The sequence below is a fragment of the Mesoplodon densirostris genome, chromosome 9 (assembly GCF_025265405.1).
Source record: "Mesoplodon densirostris isolate mMesDen1 chromosome 9, mMesDen1 primary haplotype, whole genome shotgun sequence".
In the NCBI taxonomy this organism is placed as follows: Eukaryota; Metazoa; Chordata; class Mammalia; order Artiodactyla; family Ziphiidae; genus Mesoplodon; species Mesoplodon densirostris.
Window position 1 is genome coordinate 76217959 of NC_082669.1, and position 23444 is coordinate 76241402.

A 23444-nucleotide genomic window follows, 5' to 3' on the forward strand; every position below is an offset into this window, starting at 1 on the left:
ATTTCTTTTCAACAAGCTGGTAATACATAGCTTAGATCACTGTGCTGTCAAGTGGCTGAAGAGTTGCAATCAAAAAGGAGCTATCAGTGACTTCTTGTCATCCTGAGGACATTTATCAAGTGGTGTCCATCCATAATGGCTGGTTGAGGGCCAGAGTCATCCACAGGGTGATGGAAGTGAGCATAAGTTCAATAAATTTGCTGGTAACACCAATCTGGAGCAGCCTCTTACACCTGGCAAGATGTGAAGAGTTTTCAATGACCTTGATTAAGTCGGGCTGATAGAATAGAACAATCTCAAAGCCAGGATGCCAGGCCAAGACACAGTGGACAGATTTCCTATTCAGGAGGGCTTATGGCATGTTACAGTATAATGCGGCAGTGCTTTATTTTGAAAATTTTCTGAGGCACTGTAATTAATTAACAACTCTCCATGATGCCAGTGGTTTAGAGCTACTTTTATTGTACCAGTTTTCTAATTTGCAAAATAGAAACTCAAAGACATGTCTCACCATATTCTTTTAAAATTTAAATAACTCCTGGAAAGTGCCTGACAGATATTGGATGCTAAATGTTAGTTTCCTTCTTCCTCCCTGTTTTCCCACACTTGTTATAGTGGAACCAGCCCCAGGAAGAGAAAGCCCTGAATTCAATATAGAAATTCAAAAGGAAAAAAGGATCTTCCAAGAAACAAAAATACTGGTATTGAACCTTAAAGCACCCTCTGGCACATCAAAATGTTACCCCTTAATAATATTTTAATGATCAAGTAGAATACTTTTTCAAGGATGAGCAGTTATATGAGTAGTTATAAGAATTTTAAGAAATTTACCTTCAGCAACTGAGTCAGAGAATTATTGCTTCTTTTACTTCACGGATCTTATAAAAAATTAGTCCCATGCATACAGTGAGTACTCAACTGGTACTTGTTTTATTTTCTTTGTAAGTTGTCAGGAGAAATGAGTTTTTAAAAATGAGTGCTTAATAATAACTCCAAAGCAGGTGTTCTTAAGTCCTTTGGGGATTAGACTTTCCTTTGAGAACAAGGAACAATTAACAAGAGCCAGTGCAGCACCTATAACAAGTTTTACTCATAAATTCTTTTCTTTACATTTTAAAATGTATTTTATTCAAGTATAGTTGATTTACAGTGTTGTGTTAATTTCTACTGTGCAGCACAGTGAGTCAGTTACACATACATATACACACTTTTTCATATTCTTTTCCATTATGGTTTATCCCAGGATATTGAATCTAGTTCCCTGTGCTATACAGTAGGACCTTGTTGTTTATACATTCTATATATAATAGTTTTCATCTGCTAATCCCAAACTCCCAGTCCATCCCTCCCCCAACCCTCCTCCACCTTGGCAACCACAAGTCTGTTCTCTATGTTTGTGAGTCTGTTTCATAGAGAAGTTCATTTGTGTCATATTTTAGATTCCACATATAAGTGATATCATATGGTGTTTGTCTCTTTTTGACTTAGTTCACTTAGTATGATAATCTCTAGGTCCATCCATGTTGCTGCAAATGGCATTATTTCATTCTTTTTTATGGCTGAGTAGCATTCCATTGTATATATATACCACATCTTCTTTATCCATTCATCTGTCAATGGACATTTAGGTTGTTTCCATGTCTTGGCTATTGTGAATAGTGCTTCTATGTTTCCATCTTTATTGCTAGAAAATGATAGCCTGCTGGAATTTCATAAAAACATATCAGTGACACACTGCGTATGTTTCCAGAGCAGAGTGGGCACATCTCTGGTCAACATGTATACTAAATGACAGTCATGCTCAAAGGCTCAGCCCTTACTTGAGCAAAAAAGTTATTATTCATCAGAAAGGTACTGCTAACAGGACCACTCATAAATTCTTATCTAGGTTGAGATAGAAAAAGTCAAGTTTGTATTCTCATTAGTAATGACACCGGAGAGACCCTGGGGCTTGGAACAGTGAAAGGCAGGTTAGGCAATGAGAAAGCTGGCAGGTGTTCTTGGTCAGTCTCTTTCCAAAGTAAACTCAAAGATGTTCTCAACTGTAAACACCTTCTGCTTGTAAAGGGTTAGATAAAAAGTCTCCTTCTCCCAATTCCTTAAATTCAACTACGGAAAATAGAGAACCACTGTCAGAAAAGAAAGTTTCTGGCATTTAACATCTCTCCACTTATCTTCTTTCTTGGCTTACCACTTTTATTTCACTGAAATAAATTGGCCAGTTAAAAGAGAGCTTCCCCACACTTCCACCACCAAATCTACCAACCTCTCTGCATCTTTGCCTCTTTCCCTATCTAATCCAACCTTGTGCACTGATTCTATTCCTTTTCACCCCTGCCTTATCAGTTGCCCCCTGGCCCCCCACCACCCTGATCATCCCCATTAGGTTACATGCATGTCGTTAAGTCTCTAACCTAAAAAAATTAAAAATCCAAAAAACATTTTTAAAGAAACCCTCCCTAGATCCCTCTCCAGTTAACATTTCCAGAACTCCACTCTCTGTTCCCTTTTAACTCTTGGTTGAGAAGCGTTGCCTATATTTTTGTCTATGCTCTTCTCCTCTAAGTCACTCTTGAATTAGACTCTGATTAGGCTTTTTTTTCCTCTACTGTACTCAAATTCCTATTAACAGGATTCTAATAAACATCCACATTGATAAATCCAGTGTTTAAGTCTCTGTCCCCATTATACTTGACCTGTCTGTTGATCACTTTCCTTTATCTGAAACACTTCCTTCACTTGTCCTCCAAGACCTCGCTTTCTCTGAGGTTTTCTTCTACATCACTGGCTGCTCCTCCTCAGTCTCCTTGCCTTGACGGAGCTCCTCTTCTGACCTCTAAACACTGGAGTGTCCCAAGACTTTGTCCTCAGACTTTTCAATTTCTGTATTTATCCTCAGGGGGATTTCATCTAATCTCATGGCCTTTATAAACAACCTAAACACTGACAATTCCCAAATATATATCTTGGGCTGAGACCTCACCCCTGAACCTGCACTCATGTGTCTAACTATCTTCTTGACACTTGTACTTCATTGCCTAATTGACATCTCAAATGCAACATGTCCAAAACCAGATCCTTAATGCATTCTCCTGTGCCTCCACTCACCACACCCCCCACTGCTCCTCTCCCAGATGTTTCGGTCTCAATAAAGTCAACTCCATTCTTCTAGTTGTTCAAGTCAAAAAACATGGAGTCATCCTTGACTCCTCTCTCTTTTCAGTTCTGTCAGCTCTACCTTTGAAATATATCCAACTCTACTGTTCCATTATCATCATTTCCTGGTAGGATTATTGCCATCGTCTCCAGCTAGTCCCCTTCTTCCACCATTTCTCTCTCTAACCTTTGCAAATGCTCTACATACACACATACTCTGGTCTCCAGAATAGCTTAAGGGAGCCTGCTAAAGCTTAAGTTCAATTACGTAAAGCTTCTGCTCAAAACATTCCCTTTGTTTTCCATCTAATTCCAAACAAAATCCTCAGTCATCTCCATGACCCACAAGGCCCTACATGATCAAGTCCTGGAAACTTCTCTGGCTTCATCTCCTATCACGCTCCCTTGCTCACTCCTCTCCAGACACACTGCCCTCCTTGTGTTTCTCTAATACTCTGGACACATTTCTGCCCACAGCGCTTGCCCTTGATGCGCTCTGTGCTGGGATCTCTTCCCACTCATCAATCTGCTCGACTCTGTTTCACTTCATTTAGATCTCTGCTAAAGTGTCACTTACTGGGCTTCCCTGGTGGCGCAGTGGTTGAGAGTCCGCCTGCCGATGCAGGGGACACGGGTTTGTGCACTGGTCCGGGAAGATGCCACATGCCGCAGAGCGGCTGGGCCCGTGAGCCATGGCTGCTGAGCCTGCGCGTCCGGAGCCTGTGCTGCGCAACAGGAGAGGCCACAGCAGTGAGAGGCCCGCATACCACAAAAAAAAAAAAAAAAAGGTCACTTACTCCAAACACTCCATATAAAATCCTACACACACACCTTATCTCATCACTCTCCAGCCTAAAGCAGGGTAACTATTTTAGTTCAATTCTCTGTACTTATCACCACCTAATATAAATTTGTTTCCTTTCTATCTCCTTCCATTAGGATATGAACTCCATGAAAGCAGGGATTTTGGTCTCTTTATCCTCTGTTTTATCCTCAACATTTAGAACAGTGCTTTGCATGAAATAGGTATTCCAAAAATATTTGTCACATAAGTACTGCCTAGTGCAATGGCTCATAGCTGCAACCTTTGCTTTAGGAGATTGAGCTGAAGCTAGGATTAGTTAGAATACTTTAAAAACCAATATATAACACCCAAAATTTTCTCTAGAATAATTCTTCAAAATAAGTGTGAATTCTTGGCCAAGACTTTTGTTGTGGGTGTTACTTCTACTAAAATATAAAAATGGCTTTGGTAGTATATTCATTAGGGTTATCCAAAGAAACAGAACCAACGGGGTGTGTGTGTGTGTGTGTGTGTGTGTGTGTGTGTGTGTGTGTGTGTGTATATGGAGAGAGGGAGAGAGAGAGAGAGAGAGAGAGATTGATTTCAAGGAATTGGCTGATGTGATTGTGGAGGTTTGGCACGTCTGATGGGGGAGGCCAGTAGGCTGGAGACTCAGGGAAGAGTGTAGATTGAGTCCCAAGGCAGTCTGCTGGCAGAATTCCTTCTTGCTCAGGAGAGGTCAGTTGTTGTTCTATTAAGACTCAACTTTTTGGATGAGGCCCTCCCACACTATGGAGGGTAGTGTTCTTTACTTGAAGTCTACCTGTTTAGACGTTAATCTCACCCCCCAAAAAAAACACCTTCACAGAAACGTTTGGAATAACATTTGACCAAAATCTAGTCACTGTGACTGACCCAGCAAAGTTGATGCATAAAATTAGACATCACAGATAGGTTATTCTGAATGTATATATATATATATATATATATATATATATATATATATATATATATATATATATATATATATGTATTGGCTTTGCCTGCTTTGTCTCTTCATTTATTTATAAGCTCCCTGGGCACATTGGTTTTCAGGAGAACAGGTGATTGATAGATGTGAGGTGACTTTCATATAATGAGGTCAAGGAAACATGGTGAATGACAATCGAAAATTTACTTTCACCATGAGGGGTCTCCATCATGTTGGGGAAACTCTTGCTAAATTGCTCAGTCAGTTGTTTTTCCAAACAAGGTCATATTTGATCATTTATATCCTTTCACAAGCTAAGAGGTGAGTATGGAAAGTCTTCCAACATCAACACTTCCACTGCAGGTGGCCCAACAGAGTCTAGGTTCTTGACAATGGCCTAGAACATCAATGTTACATACAGCTTTTCTTCGCTTGGATGAAAATGTGAAGCCATAAGCCCAGGTCAAAAGCCACACAAAATGTCCACAAAGAGGCTATGATCATTGCAAACTGCAAAAGCTTAGCAACCGTTATGATCAATGCAAACTACATGGCTTTGGAGATCATTGTAAAATATGTTGATTCAGAAAATAAGAGGATGTGTGTGTGCATGTGTGTATGTTTGCGTGTATGGTGGGCATGTGTCTTTTTATTTTATTGAAAAGAATGTTCTTGAAGAGTGAACACTGATGCCATGTGGTATTTTGTAGTTAACCCCTAAAAGGTGACCTGTCACAGGATAAGGCAATGGTTTGTAGTCATTCAATGTGCCAGCATAGATTTGGAAGTCAACAGATGCTTGACAGTAAACAACTAATTAAATAAACCATTTTAAAGCCTTCATGTGTGTAAATCTAATGCCATGAACTGCATTTTCCCGGCTGTTGGTACAGTGTTTCAGCAATGGCTGTCTCTTATCAAAGAAAAAATTTGAGGGATCTTTTAACAGACTTGAAACTCTTACTCTCTGTTTAGTATGGATTCAGCAAGAACTACCAAAATATGGGTTCCAGAAAATACTAACAATAAGAATACAGCTCTCTCAACAGAGACACCAGTAGCTCTAATTTCATATCTCTATTTTTTTCACTTGGATCCCTGATAAATTGTAATTCAGATATCAGCTGAGGTCATCCGGCCCTTTCAGATTTAAATAAAATTGGTCTAAGTCTTTTTGTTCTGTCCTGTGGGAAGTCTAATGCTTTCCCTGATATTTTCACAAAGATCTTAGAACTCACATTTCTATGTACGTATCTGCTCTGAGTTCCCACTTCTGCTGACTTCTTAGTGTCACTTTTGTCTGGTCCCCACCCTCACTCCTACTCCACTTTTTTCTGCTGAGTGCTGACCCAGATGTGGACCATTGCCCCATTTCCTTCTTGAGAAAATCTCACAGGTGGGGAATTTGGGTGTGTAGCAGTCTTTATCGATGATTTGGAGAATTGGTGGTTAAACCACAGCAGCAAGGCATGCAACTTTACCTTTCTCCAGCTCTAGCCATCTAACATGGCTTTTTCCTCTTGTATCCCCTAACCCCACCTTTGCTTCCTTCCCTTCTCTGCTTTCCCTCACCACCAACTTTCTGTTATTTCTTATTCAGAGCAGTTCAGCCTTCTTATAGATCACACCATCAGGGCCTTATCTTCCCTCTGAGGGTGATCTTTCAGTGTGTAGTCTTAAACCAACAATAGCAACACTGCCTAAATGGCCTTGTGCCAGCTGTTAAATCAATTTTTCCATCTATATCTGAAAAGGTGACATGAGAAGTTCCAATTCCAAATCTACCTCTGTCTCTGAACTTGTTTCTTTTTTTTTTAATTTATTTTTACTTTTGGCTGTGTCAGGTCTTCGTTGCTGCACACAGGCTTTCTCTAGTTGAAGGGAGCAGGGGCTACTCTTCGTTGTGGTGTGCGGGCTTCTCATTGCGATGGCTTCTCTTGTTGCGGAGCACAGACTCTAGGCGCACAGGCTTTGATAGATGTGGCATGTGGGCTCAGTAGTTGTGGCTCACGGGCTCTAGAGCACAGGCTCAGTAGTTGTGGTGCACGGGCTTAGTTGCTCCACGGCATGCGGGATCTTCCCGAACCAGGGCTCAAACCCCTGTCCCTTGCATTAGCAGGCGGATTCTTAACCACTATGCCACCAGGGAAGCCCTGAACTTGTTTCTTCATGCACCAAAATACTAAAGACTTCCTGTAGTTTTTTGCAATTTCATCCTTCTCCTGATTCCATGATAAGCATCACCTTGTAAATATTGAATGTGCTTTTAAAAATTCTACATTTATACTCCTATACTTATAAGCAGATCATGATGTAAACTCTTTGTAAGCTGAGAAGCAACTAATGCATCTGAACTGATTTATAGATGGACTTTCATTAGAAATATTACCTATTCTACCGTCACAGTTCTCTGCTTACATTATTTAAATCATTCTATATCCAGAAAACTAGAAAGCAGAGTCTCAGTGTCATACTAGAAAATTTCAGAAGCATCAAGTTATAACATAAAGATGCTTGAATTTGAACGTCCCTCAGTTAGTAGGTGGGGACTGTTTGGGTACCTCCAGCAGCATCACTAGCAACTGTTTATTGGTAAATCCAAAGACCTTAGTTTAATAGTTGCTCAAAATAACTTTTTCATTGGAGCAAAAAGTGCATTTTAGGAAATAACTTGGAATATTTGGATCCAAATGGAACTTGCAGTTCCTCAGAGGATCCATTTCCTTTGTTTTGGCAAAAAAAATACATTTACGTGTTTACTATGTGCCAAAGACTGTGTTAAGAGGTATATGAATTAAATAATTCCATCGTCATCACTGCCCCATGAGGTAGCTATTTTTATCTCCATTTCAGATATGAAAATACTGAGGTTTGAGAAGGTTAAGTAACTTGTCCAAGATCATGAGATGCTGGCACCCCAGGTGTATCAGACAGGGCTCTGGCCAGACAAGGTTGGCACACCTAAACAAGATAATGGAGGAGAGTTTAATGGAGGAGGTGCTTGTCGTAGATGTGGGCAGGGACAGGCAGGATCAGCAATGGGAGCCATGACAACTCCTCGGCCTCCAAAGCCAAGGGCAGGGAGCACTCACTGGAACCTGGAAAGATCCTGCAGCTGCAGGAGAGGGGATTCCCAATAGACTCTGCCATCTTAGGGAGAGGAAAGCAGACACCGCCCAACTGAGCCCCAAAGGGATGGAGACTGACAGAATATATTTCTCGAGCTCTCATCAAACACTCTGATCCGCTAGTGCATCCCATTGTCCAAACTCAACCCTAAGGCAGAGGACAGAGGCACCTGTGAGATACAGTCCATAAAGGTGAGACTTTTTTAAGAGTAGAAACTTAATGAATGTAAACTCCTCTTCCTCTTGGATTGTGCATCGTGTGTTTCCCGACACATGATCTAAAAATCCCCAAATTTTACTGTTGAGAGAAGGGCCGCAGCTTTGTAACCAAGGCAACAGGGATTTCATCAGCCTGTGCATGATTTGGGATGTAAATCTCTAACAGTAACAGCTGATGAGAGTAGACTGCAGTCATCCTGTAATCTCTCAATTACCTGTGTTTTGGTAAAACAGGAACACTAGGAGGTCGTTATGGTGCTATAAACTGAATGTTTGTGTTCCCACAGAATTATGCTTTGAGATCCTAACCCCCCGTGTGATGATATTAAGAGGGGAGCCTTTGGGAGGTAATTAGTTCATGAGGGTGAAGTCCTCATGAATGGAATTAGTATGCTTATGAAAAGACAGGAGAGAGCTTGCTTCCTCTCTCTCTCTGCTCTTCACCATGTAAGGATATAAGAAATTGGCAGTCTGCAACCCAGGAGAGGGCTCTCACTAGACTCTCACCAGGCTGGCACTGCTATCTCAGACTTCCAGCCTCCAGAACAGCGAGAAATAGATTTCTGCTGTTTACAAGCTACTCAGTCTATGACACTTTGTTATAGCATTCCGGGCAAACTAAGACACATGGCGTATGCAATGAGCCCGGCATGCTTCTGTATAAAGGCCTGTGGTAGGCAGCATAAATGCCCCCATCTTACTCCCTGGAACCTCTGAATTTTTCTTACATGGAAACAGTGACTTTGCAGGAATTGTTAATGTGAAGGACCTGGAGAAAGTGGGAGGAGTCTGGATTATACAGGTGGAAGCAATCTACTCGCATGAGTCTTTAAAAGCAGAGAACCCCTCGCAGTGCTGAAAATCAGGGCGCATGAGTTGAAGCTCTCTTGCTGGTTTTGAAAATGGAGGAAGGAGGCCATGAGCTGAGGAACGTGGAAAGTCTCTGGAAGCTGGAAAAGTAAGGTAACAAATTCTATTCGGGAGCCTCCAGAAAGGAATGCAGTCCTCCCAACACCTTGATTTTAGCCCAGTGACAATTATATCGGATTTCTAACCTACAGAACTATAAGATAATAAGTTTGTGTTGTTTTACGCTGCTGCAGTTGTTTGTTAGGGCAGAAATAGAAAAGTAATACAAGGCCCTTTATCTTTTTGTTTTGGGTTAGAAAACAAGCCTCTCAGTATATACATTTCTGGATGTGTGATGACTGACATCAAGGTGTTCAATAAGCCCCAAGCATCAATCTTTAAGCATCGGATCTATGCAGACTCTAGGGTAGAAGCTGTTTTCAATTGCATACCAGGGTCCCTTGAGAGTAGGCTGATGCTTCACCCTGTTGTTTTTTGAAATATCTACCTCATCATTAGAAAAAGTTTTGTTTTGGGTGTCAGTAAAACAATCAGGGGAGAGTAGCCTTTGAAAAATAGTCCCAGAACTAGTAGCCTAACTCCTGGCCATGTGTAAATAGAAGAACCAAAACTAAAAAAAACCACCAAGTGCATCACAAGGCCGTCAGTATACAGCACACGATTTCTGCACCAAAGTCATTGCGGTTTGCATACACTCATGCCTGTGGGGTTCCTGATCAATCTGTGTTCACCACGGAGGAAATGAAATGCCAATGCTCCTCAGGTACCAGGGACTCTAATGGTTTTATGGAGCCACATAGGAAGTGTAAACTGAGTTAAGCTCAAGCCACCTGTGTCTGAGGGGTAATAAGAGTAAGAAGGGTTTGCGAAGACCTGAGTTATCCAGGTATGAAACCTTAATTCTTCTCCTCTTGGTGTATATGTGAATGTAGCCCTCAGACCTTCCAGTGTACTGAGAGGTAACTGCCACAAGAAGCACATTCTGGTGTTTTAGCAACTGCAGAACACTCAAAGCACGATTCACTCCACAAAACCAAGCTCATTTCCAGATTCTTCCCTCTGTTTTGCAAGTGGAACCACCTGAAAGAATGAGAATCTGTCTTGATATTAAGCTCCCTTTGTTATTTTTGCTTCAGACACGATTTCTGAGTTTGAAGTCCCAGGATTTTAGATGAAAAGAATTCTTGAATTAGTTAAGGGGTGGGGGGAGAGTCACTACATGAAAACGCCTGTTTCCAATCTCACTGAGTGACCACACGCTGAGGGCCTGATTACAAGAAAACAAGGGCCTGAAAACAAGAAAATCCATCGGGAAGGAGGATCAGAGTTTCACTGTGGTTGACGCCTATTTATTTTGTGTTTGTAATCAGTTTCTCAAGGGAGAAAGGGGAAATGTGTCACTCTTATCCCAACATTGTTGCACACTGGTCAGGGCAAAATGCAGGAGTATCCTGCAGACAAACGGAGCAGGGACACAAAATGTCACCCTCTGTACCTGTGTATCTGGCCATTCATCTGTATCCTTTATCATATCCTTTATAATAAGCCAGTAATTGTAAGTCAGTGTTTCCTTTGAGTTCTGTGAATCATTATAGCAAATTATTGAACCTGAGGAGGGAGTCGTGGGAAACACCAATTTGTAGGCAACCTGGGAACTGAGTACTTGGCATTGGCATCTGAAGGAGGGAGAAGTTTTAGGAGACTGAACCCTTAACCTGTGGGGTCTGTGTAATTCCCTGTGCATAATTGAATTGTAGGGCACCTAGGTGGTACCCAGACAGTTGGAGAATTGGTTAGGGTAGGGAAAACCCCCAAGCACTAGGTGTCAGAAGTGTTGTTGAGTGGAGAGGAAAGGAGAGAGTTTTCCCTCACTTTCTTTTAACTTGAAATCATGCGTGTGTGTGCGTGTGCATGTAGGTCTATGCAGTTTTATCCCATGTATAGGTTTGTGTAATCATTACCAGCATTAAGGTAGAGAAATTTTCATCACCACGGAAGAACTCCCTCTTGCTATTGCTGTATATTTTCACCCAATCCCTCTCCCCATCCCCTGACAAGCATTAATCTGTTCTCCATATCTATGGTTTTGTTATTTCAAGACTGTTACATAAATGGAATCACACTGAGTAAACCTATTAAGATTGGGTTTTTTTCACTCAGCATAATGACCTTGAGGTCCAGCCAGGTTTTTGCAGTAGCTCATTCCTTTTTATTACTGAGTAGTATTCCATTGTATGGATATAAATCTTGGTTGACTTTATCTGTTGAATGTCATCTGAGTTGTTTCCAGTTTGGGGCTATTAAAAATAATGCTGTTGTGAACACTGATGTACAGGCTTTTGCAGGACATAAATTTTCATTATTCTGGGATAAATTCCAAGAGTGCTCTTGCTGTGAAGTATACTCTTTGATTCAATTCAATGTCTAATATCAGAAAAATGCAAAACTTAAAAAAAACTTCATTTTCTGAAAAAAGATATGATTATTTAGTTTGTTTTTACACAGAAGTTTTTCTCCAGGTTTACTGAGGTATATTTCACAAATAAAATAGTAGGGTTTTTAAAGTATACAATGTGATGATTTGATATATTTGATAAATGTATATACATTGTGAAAGAATTCCCCTGTCAAGTTAATTAATACATCCATCAAGTCACATATTCACTTTTTGTTTGTTTTGATTTTTTGAGTTTTATTTTTTCTTTATACAGCATGTTCTTATTACTTATCTATTTTATACATATTAGTGTATATATGTCAATCTCAATCTCCCAATTCAACCTACCCCCACCCCCACCCTTGCTTTCCCGCCTTGGTGTCCATACGCTTGTTCTCTATGTCTGTGTCTCTATTTCTGCCTTGCAAACAGGTTCATCAGTACCATTTTCCTAGATTCCACATATATGCATCACTATACGATATTTGTTTTTCTCTGACTTACTTCACTCTGTATGACACTCTCTAGGTCCAGCCACATCTCTACAAATGACCCAGTTTCGTTCCTTTTTATGGCTGAGTAATATTCCATTGTATATATGTACCACATCTTCTTTATCCATTCGTCTGTTGATGGGCATTTAGATTGCTTCCATGACCTGGCTATTGTAAATAGTGCTGCAATGAAAATTGGGGTGCATGTGTCTTTTTGAATTATGGTTTTCTCAGGGTATACGCCCAGTAGTGGGATTGCTGGGTCATAAGGTAATTCTATTTTTAGTTTTCTAAGGAACCTCCATACTGTTCTCCATAGTGGCTGTATCAATTTACATTCCCACCAACACTGCAAGAGGGTTCCCTTTTCTCCACACCCTCTCCAACATTTGTTGTTCGTAGATTTTCTGATCATGCCCATTCTAACTGGTGTGAGGTGATACCTCATTGTAGTTTTGATTTGCATTTTCCTAATAATTAGAGATGTTGAGCACATTTTCATGTGCCTCTTGGCCATCTGTATGTCTACTTTGGAGAAATGTCTATTTAGGTCGTCTGCCAATTTTTTGATTGGGTGGTTTGTTTTTTTTTAATATTGAGCTGCATGAGCTGTTTATATATTTTGGAGATTAATCTTTTGTCTATTGATTTGTTTGCAAATATTTTCTCCCATTGTGCGGGTTTTCTTTTTGTCTTGTTTATGGTTTCCTTTGCTGTGCAAAAGATTTGAAGTTTCATTAGGTCCCATTTGTTTATTTTTGTTTTTATTTCCATTACTCTAGGAGGTGGGTCAAAAAGATGTTGCTGTGATTTATGTCATAGAGTGTTCTTCCTATGTTTTCCCCTAAGACTTTTATAGTGTCTGGCCTTAAATATAGGTGTTTGATCCATTTTGAGTTTATTTTTGTGTATGGTGTTAGGAAGTGCTCTAATTTCATTCTTTAACATGTCGCTGTCCAGTTTTCCCAGCACCACTTACTGAAGAGACTGTCTTTTCTCCATTGTATATCCTTGCCTCCTTTGTCATAGATTAGTTGACCATAGGTGCATGGGATTATCTCTGGGCTTTCTATCCTGTTCCATTGATCTATATTTCTGTTTTTGTGCCAGTACCATACTGTCTTGATTACTGTAACTTTATAGTCTGAAATCAGGGAGTCTGATTCCTCCAACTCCATTTTTTCCCCTCAAGACTGCTTTGGCTATTCGTGGTCTTTTTTGTCACCATACAAATTTTAAGATTATTTGTTCCAGTTCTGTAAAAAAAAAAAAAAAAAAAAAAAAAAGCCATTGGTAATTTGATAGGGATTGCATTGAATCTGTAGATTCCTTTGGGTAGTATAGTCATTTTCACAGTATTGATTATTCCAATCCAAGAACATGGTATATCTCTCCATCTGTTGGTATCATCTTTAATTTCTTTCATCAGTGTCTTATAGTTTTCTGCATACGTGTCTTCTGTCTCCCTAGGTAGGTTTATTCCTAGGTATTTTATTCTTTTTGTTGCAGTGGTAAATGGGAGTGTTTCCTTAATTGCTCTTTCAGATTTTTCATCATTAGTGTATAGGAATGCAAGAGATTTCTGTGCCTTAATTTTGTAACCTGCAACTTTACCAAATGCATTGATTAGGTCTAGTAGTTTTCTGCTGTCATTTTTAGCATTCTTTATGTATAGTATCATGGCATCTGCAGTGACAGTTTTACTTCTTTTCCAATTTGTAATCATTTTATTTCTTTTTCTTCTCTGATTGTTGTGAATAGGACTTTCAAAACTATGTTGAATAATAGTGGTGAGCGTGGACATCCTTGTTTTGTTCCTGATCTTAGAGGAAATGCTTTCAGTTTTTCACCATTGAGAATGATGTTTGCTGTGGGTTTGTCACATATGGCCTTTATTATGTTGAGGTAGGTTCTATCTATGCCCACTTTCTGGAGAATTTTTTATCATACATGGGGGTTGAATTTTGTCAAAAGCTTTCTCTGCATCTTTTGTGATGATCATGTGGTTTTTATTCTTCAATTTGTTAATATGGTGTATCACACTGATTGATTGGCATATATTGAAGAATCCTTGCATCCCTGGGATAAATCCCACTTGATCATGGTGTATGATCCTTTGTTTGCTAGTATTTTGTTGAGGATCTTTGCATCTATATTCATCAGTGATATTGGTCTGTAGTTTTCTTTTTTTGTAGTATCTTTATCTGGTTTTGGTATCAGGGTGATGGTGGCCTCATAGAATGAGTTTGGGAGTGTTCCTTCCTCTGCAATTTTTTTGGAATAGTTTGAGAAGGGTGGGTGTTAGCTGTTCTCTAAATGTTTGATAGAATTCACCTGTGAAGCCATCTGGTGCTGGACTTTTGTTTGTTGGAAGATTTTTAATCTCAGTTTCAATTTCATTACTTCTGATTGGCCTGTTCATATTTTCTGTTTCTCCCTGGTTCACTCTTGGAAGGTTATGCCTTTCTAAGAATTTGTCCATTTCTTCCAGGTTGTCCATTTTATTGGCACAGAGTTGCTTGTAGTAGTCTCTTAGGATGCTTTGTATTTCTGCAGTGCCTGTTGTGAGTTCTTTTTCATTTCTAATTTTATTGATTTGAGTCCTCTCCCTCTTGATGAGTCTGACTAGTGGCTTATCAATTTAGTTTATCTTCTCAAAGAACCAGGTTTTGGTTTTATTGATGTTTGCAGTTGTTTTCTTTGTTTCTATTTCATTTATTTCTGCTCTGATCTCTATGATTTCTTTCCTTCTACTAAATTTGGGTTTTTTTTTGCTCTTCTTTCTCTAGTTCCTTTAGGTGTAAGGTTACATTGTTTATTTGAGATTTTTCTTGTTTCTTGAGGTAGGCTTGTATAGCTATAAACTTCTCTCTTAGAACTGCTTTTGCTGCATCCCATAGGTTTTGGATCATTGTGTTTTTGTTGTCATTTGTCTCTAGGTATTTTCTGATTTCCTCTTTGATTTTTTCAGTGAACTCTTGGTTATTTAGTAACATATTGTTTAACCTCCATGTGTTTGTGTTTTTTATGTTTTTTTTTCTCCTGTAACTGCTTTCTAATCTCATAGCATTGTGGTCAGAAAAGATGCTTGATATGATTTCACTTTTCTTAAATTTACTGAGGCTTGATTTGTGACCCAAGATGTGATCTATCCTGGAGAATGTTCCATGTGCACTTGAAAAGAAAGTGTAATCTGCTATTTTTGGATGGAATGTCCTATAAATATCAATTAAATCCACCTGGTCTATTGTATCACTTAAAGCTTGTGTTTCCTTATTAATTTCCTGTCTGGCTGATCTGTCCGTTGGTGTAAGTGAGCTGTTAAAGTCCCCCACTATTATTGTGTTCCTGTCAATTTCCTCTTTTATAGCTGTTAGCAGTTGCCTAATATATTGAGGTGCTCCTATGTTGGATGCTTATATATTTATAATTGTTATATCTTCTTCTTGGATTGATTCCCTAGATCATTATGTAGTTTCCTTCCTTTTGTAACATTCTTTATTTAAAGCCTCTTTTATCTGATATGAGTAATGCTACTTCAGCTTTCTTTTAATTTCCATTTGCATGGAATATCTTTTTCCATACCCTCACTTTCAGTCTCTATGTGACCCTAGGTCTGAAGTGGGTTTCTTGTAGACAGCATATAGATGAGTCTTGTTTCTGTATCCATTCAGCAAGCCTATGTCTTTTGGTTGGAGCATTTAATCCATTCACTTTTAAGGTAATTAGCGATATGTACATTCCTATTACCATTTTCTTTATTGTTTTCAGTTTGCTTTTGTAAGTCCTCTACTTCTCTTGTGTTTCCCACTTAAAGAAGTTCCTTTAGCATTTGTTATAGAGCTCATTTGGTGGTGCTGAATTCTCTTAGCTTTTGCTTGTTTGTAAAGCTTTTGATTTCTCCATCAAATCTGAATGAGATCCTTGCCAAGTAGAATAATTTTGGTTGTAGATTCTTCCCTTTCATGACTTTAAATATATCATCCCACTCCCTTCTGGCCTGTAGAGTTTCTGCTGAGAAATCAGCTGTTAACCGTATGGGTGTTCCCTTGTATGTTATTTGTCATTTTTCCCTCGTTGCTTTTAATAATTGTTTTTGTCTTTAATTTTTGTCAACTTGATTACTATGTGTCTCAGCATGTTTCTCCTTGGGTTTATCCTGTCTGACACTCTCTGTGCTTCCTAGACTTGGGTGGCTATTTCCTTTCCCACATTAGGGAAGTTTCCGACTATAATCTCTTCAAATATTTTCTCGGGTCCTTTCTCTTTCTCTTCTCCCACTGGGACCCCTGTAATGCAAATACTGTTGCATTTAATGTCCCAGAGGTCTCTTAGGCTGTCTTCATTTCTTTTCATTCTTTTTTCTTTATTCTGTTTCACAGCAGTGAATTCCACCATTCTGTCTTCCAGGTCACTTACCCATTCTTCTGTCTCAGTTATTCTCCTATTGGTTCCTTCTCATGTATTTTACATTTCAGTTATTGTATTGTTCATCTGTGTTTGTTTGTTCTTTAATTCTTCTACGTGTTTGATCTTTAATTCTTTTATGTCTTTGTTAAACATTTCTTGCATCTTCTCGATCTTTGCCTCTATACTTTTTCCGAGGTCCTGGATCATCTTCACTATCATTATTCTGAATTCTTTTTCTGGAAGGTTTCCTATCTCCACTTCATTTAGTTATTTTTCCTGGGTTTTATCTTGTTCCTTCATCTGGTACATAGCCCTCTGCATTTTCATTTTGTCTGTCTTTCTGTGAATGTGGGTTTTGTTCCACAGGCTGCAGGATTGTAGTTCTTCTTGCTTCTGGTCTCTGCCCTCTGGTGGATGAGGCTATCTAAGAGGCTTGTGCAAGCTTCCTGATGGGAGGGACTGGTGGTGGGTAGAGCTGGGTGTTGCTTTGGTGGGTAGAGCTCAATAAAACTTTAATCCACTTGTCTGCTGATGGGTGGGGCTGTGTTCCCTCCCTGTTGGTTGTTTGTCCTGAGGAGACTCAGCACTGGAGCCTAGAGGCTCTTTGGTGGGGCTAATGGCAGACTCTGGGAGGGCTCAGCCAAGTAGTCCTTCCCAGAACTTCTGTTGCCAGTGTCCTTATCCCCATGGTAAGCCACAGCCACCCCCTGCCTCTGCAGTAGACCCTCCAACACTAGCAGGTAGGTCTGGTTCAGTTTGCTGTGGGATCACTGCTCCTTCCCCCTGGGTCCTCATGTGCACATTACTTTGTGTGTGCCCTCCAAGAGTGGAGTCTCTTTTTCCCTCAGTGCTCTAGAAGTCCTGCAGTCAAATCCCGCTAGCCTTCAAAGTCTGATTCTCTGGGACTTCCTCCTCCCGTTGGCTGACCCCCAGGTTGGGAAGCCTGACATGGTGCTCAGAACCTTCACTCCAGTGGGTGGACTTCTGTGGTATAATTGTTCTCCAGTTGGTGACTCACCCACTCAACAGTAATGGGATTTGATTTTAATGTAATTTCGCCCCTCCTACCGCCTCATTGTGGCTTCTCCTTTGTCTTTGGATGTGGGGTATCTTTTTTGGTGAGTTCCAGTGTCTTCCTGTCGATGATTGTTCAGCAGTTAATTGTGATTCCAGTGCTCTCGCAAGAGGGAGTGAGTGCATGTCCTTCTACTCAGCCATCTTGAACCAATTTCCACATGTTTACTTTTTCTCTGGTGAGAATATTTAAGTTCTAATTGTTTAGAAATGTTCAATTATATAATACAGTGTTATCAACTATAGTCACCGTGTGATATATTAGATCCTCAGACCTTATTTGTTTTATAACTGTATAACTGAAAATTTGTACCTTTTCACAAACATCTCCCTATTTCTCCCATCCACCAGACCCTGGCAACCACTTTTCTACCATTTCCATGAGTTTGACCACATTTTTTTTCATATATCATATTTTCTTTATCCATTCATTTGTTGCCAGACACTTAGGTTGTTTTCATACCTTGCCTATTGTGAATAATGCTGCTATGAATATGAAGGTGCAGATAGTTTTCTGAGATGATTTCATTTCTTTGGGATATATACCCAGAAGTGGAATTGTTGGATCATATGGTACTTCTAGATAAAATTTCTTCAGGAAACTCCATACACTTTTCCATAGTGGACCAGTTTACATTCCCACCAACAGCGTACAAGTGTTCCCCTTTCTCCATATCCTTGCCTTGTTATCTTTTTTTTAAATAATAGACATCCTAACAGGTATAAGGTGATAGCTCATTGTGGTTTTATTCTGCATTTCCCTGATGATTAGTGATGTCAAGCACCTTTCCATGTACCTATTGACTATTTGTATGTTTTCCCTAGAAAAATGTCTAGTCAGATCCTTTGTCCATTTTTAAATTGATTTATTTGATCTTTTTTTGCTATTGAGTTGTATTCCTTGTATATTGTGGATGTTAACTGCTTATCAGATGTGGTTTGGAAATATTTTCTTCCATTTGTTGGTTGCCTTTTAATTTTGTTGATTGTTTCCTTTGCTGGGCAGAAGCTTTTAAGTCTGATAGAGTCCTACTTGGTTATTTTGCTTCTATTGCCTTTGCTTTTGGTGTCAAATCCAAAAAATCATTGCCAAGGCTGATGTCAAGGAGCTTACTCTGTTTTCTTATCTCTCTGTGTGATACCTCCAGCTTTAGTTCCTCATTCTCATGATCCCTTAGGCAATTCAGGTTCTTTTGTGGTTCCATACAAATTTTAGGATTGTTTTGTCTATTTCTGTGAAAAATACTACTGAAATTTTGACAGGGATTTCATTGAAGCTGTAGATGGTTTTGAGTAGTATGGACATTTTTGCAGTATTAATTATTCCAATCCATCAACACAGAATATCTTGCCATTTATTTGTGTCTTATTCAATTTCTTTCATGAATGTTTTATAGTTTTAAGAACACAGATATTTTACCTCCTTGCTTAAATTTATTTGTAGGTATTGCTTTTGATGGTATTGTAAATGGAATTATTTGCTTCTCTTTCTGTTAGTTTGGTGGTGGTATATAGAAATGTGAATAATGTTATATTGATTTGGTAGCCTGCAGCTTTACTAAATTCACTTATTAGTTCTGACAGTTTTTTGGGGGGGTGTATTGTCTTTTGAGCTTTCTATATTAAATGTCACGTAATCTACAGATAGAGACATTTTACTTTTTCCTTTGCCATTTGAATGCCTTTTACTTTCTTTTCTTGCCTAACTGCTCTGGCTAGGACTGCCAGTAGTGTGTCGAATAAAAGTTGTGAGAGTGGTTACCCTGATTTTGTTCCTTATCTTAGAGGAAAAATTTTCAGCACTTTAGCATTGAGTATGATGTTAGCCGTGAGCTTATCATATATGGCCTTTACTATGTTGTGGTAAGTTTCCTCAGTACCAAGTTTGCTGAGAGTTTTTATCATCAGTGGATGTTGAATTTTGCCAAATGCTTTTTCTGCCTCTATTGAGAGGATCATGTTACTTCTATCCTTCATTGTACAGTATTAACATGATATATCACATTTATTGATTGGTGGATGTTGAATCACCCTTGCAACTTTGGAATCCCACTTGATCATGGTATATTATCCTTTTAATCTGTTGTTGAATTCAGTTTGCCAATATTTGTTGGATTTTTGCATGGTCTTCTATTAAGGGCTTCTACTTGAAAACAAAGTTAGGGATAGGTGTGCATGATACATCTAAGGTGCATTTAAATTTAAAGTATTAATTGCTTTTTAAAAGTTAGGCCTGATGCTTTTTACATTTGTCCTAGGATCAAGCTGGCAATGATATTTGTTTTAAAAACATGATCCTCTCTAAAAAAAAAATGTGGTGATGAGATACTTTTCAGCTAAAATTATATATCCCCTACACAATTTTTGCTATGTATGTGTGCTAACTCTATTATTATCTCTTTAAATCAACTCACATTTGCTTAAATGTAATTTATGAAGCTCTAAATCACTACTGTAAACTGGATAACGTTATTGCTTGTCATGAGAAAAAGATAAATACAAATAAAAACTGTTCTTAAATTCCAGCTGGTTACCATTGCTTCCTAAATTTTTTGTTAGAAACAGATATTATCAGTACCAGAAAGATGTTACAGACTTAGTAACACCAAACTGAGTCTTCCACTTTGGGAAATCAGAAGGTAGAATTAAAAGAATTTTGAATATTAAGAAAACTGAAAAAGAATAGAAAAATTATTATGATAATTCAACATATACATAATGCCATTTCAGTGACACCACCTAAAACCAAAAGGAGTATCAAACAGCTGTGAAGCAAAATGTCCCCTCTTTTTTGCAACTAATATTGTACATCTTCCTCCATTAAAATTCATGTAGAAAATCTGACTTATCAAAAGATATATGTAGGGGATAGGAGTAAAAAATGTCTTACTTCACTAAAAGCTAATCTAGGTAACATCTTTGGGATCATCCCAACTGACCTGTTTTGCAATATTTCTGCAAACTGTATTTATAGTGTGTACCCCTTGACCCATTGACCTATATATATTACCACAGCATCTGCCTTCTGCTCTTGAAAGCTAAGTTCATTCCCCTCTGCAATACTCCTTTGGCTCAACAAGGGCTCTAGGCACCCAAGCCTGGAATATCATCATGGGGGTGGCCAGCAAAGCCTGAGATGGGCACTAGGAAATGCCCCAAGTATTACACATCAGCAAGAACACACATTGGCCTCAAGGGTGAGAACAGATTCAGCCCAGGCAGTCCTTCCCTACCACTGGCCAATGTTTCAAGCCAACAAACAAGTACTTGCAACATGAGAAAGATGGAAATCATAAAAGGCAACATGACAAGCACAAAGACTTTAAAAGGTTTTAACAGCAGACATTTCTGAGAATTGGTCACATAGTCATATCCTGCAGGAGAAGCTTAGCAGCTTCACCTGATTCCTGGGAAGCTCCACAGTTGCTCCCCAAGTGGCATTAACCAGGGCTGCAGTTATCAATCACCTGGGGGCATTTAAAATGCCCACAGCCAGCCTCATTCTTAGAGACTGTTTTAATTGGTGGGGAGTAGCTACAGAAGTATTTTCAAAGAGCTCCCCAAGAGATTATGAGGTACAGTCAAGGTTGACAGCCAAGAAGTCATCATACTTAACAGACTGTGTCCACTGCTGGGGCTTTAACAGCAGTCAAGGACCCCAGCCTGGATTGGGGATGGGAAGGTGAAGCAGGCTCCTCCAGGGTTAGATGCCAAGACCATGCTGGTAGCTTGATTAGGCCAGCTGTGTTGTCTGTCTACTGAGAAACAGGCAGCCTAGATTCCTGGGCCAGGGGTGGCCACTGTAATAATTGGTAAAACAACATTGGAAAGAAAGCTAAAAAAGAATTCCCATGTAAATTTTAACTTAGCTAAACAAGTTAAGGATCTAGTTGTTTAAGCATCTTGATCTCTTCAGTTCACATCTCATGGCTAGAGAAGGATCATCGATTTATCCAGTTAGTACCTTCTTTTCTTTGTTTCTCCATGTGCCTGTTTTTTTTTTTTTTTGGTGTTTTTTTGTTTGTTTGTTTTTTGCTTTGCTTTGCTTATTCTTTTTTATATTTATTTTTTAATTGAAGTATAGAATCTGTCTTTTTCAGATTCTTTCCCTATTTAAGTTATTACAAAATATTGAGTATACTTCCCTGTGCTGTACAGTTGATCCTTGTTGTTTAAGTGCCTGTTGTTCTTAAGCTAAGGTTATATATGTACTTTCAAAGGTGGGATGAGATCCATGTGTATCTAGATGCAGACACTTCTCTAACTATGCTCTGTGTAAGTTCTCATTATCAAATAGTTGGTTGCATAAAATTTAAAGTGGTGCTACTGAAAACATATCTATGAATAGAACGGTATAGGTAGAACATTGAATTTCAGCTGATTTCAAAACATTAATGAAAAATCAGATCAGTTATAATCCTAGATAAAAATAAATCTTTATAAAAGTGAAATGATTTAATAGGAAAAGTCACCCCATCTTCCCGTTGGAGCCAGCAGAGGCATCATAGTGTCATTTGTAATTCTGGCAGAATCAGCACATCCTCTCCTCCCACAGCTTAGAGATCCATGTGCTGATTCTGACTGACAGGAACAAATGTCATCCAACCACCCTCTCTACAGGAGGAGGACTCCTGGGTATGATGCTGGTCTTCTTCCCTGCTGGGGTACTGCAAAGCTTGATTAATCTTTGCAAAACACTTGGAGGACCTTATATAGATATTACTATGTAATTGCAAAAGATTATTGTGAGGGAAAATGTTAGTAAATCTTACTGGGAAAGGAAGAGGATTTAATTGGTAAATCTTATGCTTTATTTTGAAAATTATATCAGACAGAAGTGAATTGATGTTATAAGCACCCAGGAATAAAGGGAGTTATCTTAAGAATAATGGTCTATAAATCCAAAGTATTGTCTCATGGCTCAGTTTAATTTTGTTTAAATTCAAGTATTAGTACAAACCTAACCACCTACATTAAAACCATTTGTTACAGAGATTAAGATCTGCTGTTTATATGATATCTGTCTCCTAAAAATGTGCTTGTGCATAAGGATCTTTAGTTTTCTATGAATTTGAACCAGAAAACATACCCCAGCCACCAAGATCGTAATTGGATTTACTTTGAGGTCTTTCTTTCTCCACATATCTTTTGGATGTCTGTCAGAGCTGCATATTGTGTTTGTTGGATTACTTCTTGGGAAACTTCAGCAACATCAGAAGTGACTTGCATTTTATTAGTTTCAGGTTTTTTTTGAAGCAGAACATCTGAGCTGAATTTGTTTGTCTGATAACACAACTTCATAACCATGTAACTTGTAGTGGTTTCCCCACCCCCCCAGACCATTTTATGGTACAATGTTAATCTTATCTGTTGATTCTCATTTCAGGGCTAATGGATTAAGTAGACTCATTACTCAAGCCAATTCATAGAAACCAAGGTTTGCAAACCCCAGTTACTGTGTGGCTCAGGGCTTGAATGGCTGGGAGTTGAGCACCCCAACTCAAACGGTGCTTCCTCTTGGGTCCAAAGCCACTTCTGCTTACATCCCAACCTACAGGAGCTGGAGTCTAGATCCCAAGAGCCAGCCCTTGCCCAGGCTGTGGGACAGTGCCCCAACTGTTGGGAGAGCAGCTGGGTTGCTGCAGCAATGCAGAATTTACCAATAACTTTCTTTACCCAGGAAGGGCTGTTGAACCAAGACATTCCTGGAATGGATTAGAATTTATGGCCAGGTGTGAGATGGAAGGGAGTGAAAAGATAATGTTCTCCAAGAGAACAGGTCAAAATATGGTGGTGATTTTGTTAGGCATTGAGGTTTCAGGTGTGTGCAAGTCTCAGGGCAAGAGGTAGGAACTAGAGACCCCTGGTCATCAAACTAAGACATGTTGCTTGGAGTGGGATC